This window comes from Pteropus medius, unplaced genomic scaffold, assembly GCF_902729225.1.
Source record: "Pteropus medius unplaced genomic scaffold, Ma_sr-lr_union100, whole genome shotgun sequence".
Lineage (NCBI taxonomy): Eukaryota > Metazoa > Chordata > Mammalia > Chiroptera > Pteropodidae > Pteropus > Pteropus medius.
Genome location: NW_024354550.1, coordinates 866,108 through 867,180, shown reverse-complemented (window position 1 = coordinate 867,180; position 1,073 = coordinate 866,108). Strand labels below are relative to the sequence as shown.

General features: G+C 38.3%; 1 pseudogene; it reads left to right on the top strand.

Moving 5' to 3' along the window:
• Positions 1 to 666: 666 nt before the first annotated feature.
• LOC120596658 (uncharacterized) lies at positions 667 to 785 on the top strand (annotated as a pseudogene).
• The last annotated feature ends 288 nt before the right edge of the window (positions 786 to 1,073 follow it).

The window sequence follows — 1,073 nt, the reverse complement described above, 5'->3', positions numbered from 1 at the left end:
GCTTACTTTTGTTTTTCTTACTTGTTCCCGTCTATGTTTAGGAAGATGACTACAAGCCAGACTGTCTAGGTTCTAATCAAACCACGTCCTTCTAATTAATTAACTTTGCACAAATTACTTAACTTCTCTATGCCTTAGCTTCTTCTTCTATAAAATGAGTATAACAGCCCCAACCTTATATGGTTTAGGTTTACGAGGTTGATGAAGTGAATATTTGTAGAAATTTTAGAACAAGGCCTGGCACATAGAAAAAATCATGTAACTGTCTGCTAAATAAAAAATGCCTTCCTCATTGGGTTCTTGTAATGATTAATTAAGACGATTTAAATAAATCACTTACCACTGTGTCTGACAAACAGTAAGTACTCAGCAGTAGTTCCTATTATTTTCACTGGAGGTGCTATGGATGATGGTGGCTGACCTTCAGTAATCGTCTTGCTAGTACGCTCCCTACCATGCACTAAGGAGGGCCTCTCTGCTAATTCATAATGCGAGTTGACAGCCTTTATGGTTTTTTTCTCCTTTTATAGACTATATCATGAAGTATCAAAGTAGTGGTAATGGAAAATTTGTTTACAAGGAGATACACTAAGAAATTAAAAAATAAGTGTGTCAGGAGGGGTTAAAGGAGAAGTAACACTAATAGATATAAATTTGTAACCGTGTGTCTACGACCATGCCACTATGAACACCCCTGATCCTCTCTGATCTCAGATGCTAAGCAGGGTCGGGCCTGGTTAGTACTTGGATGGGAGACCACCTAGGAAGACCAGGTGCTGTAGGTGTTAAAAAAAGAAAAAAAAAAGTTGTAACTGTGAAGACTGTTGATGAAAATGTCAGTGAAGAAGTAAAGCTTTAGGAATTGCTACTTTTGGAGTGGTTATAACTTAAGTTGTAACTTAACTTCCCTATGCCTTAGCTTCCTCATGGAGTAGGAAAGAACGCTTTAGAAGACCTTGGTCTACAGACTGGCAGCAACAGCATTCCCTGAGAGCTTGTCAGAAATGCAGCTTCTTGGACCTGACCAGAATCAGAATCAACTAGATCCCCAGTAGATTCTTATGCAAATTAAA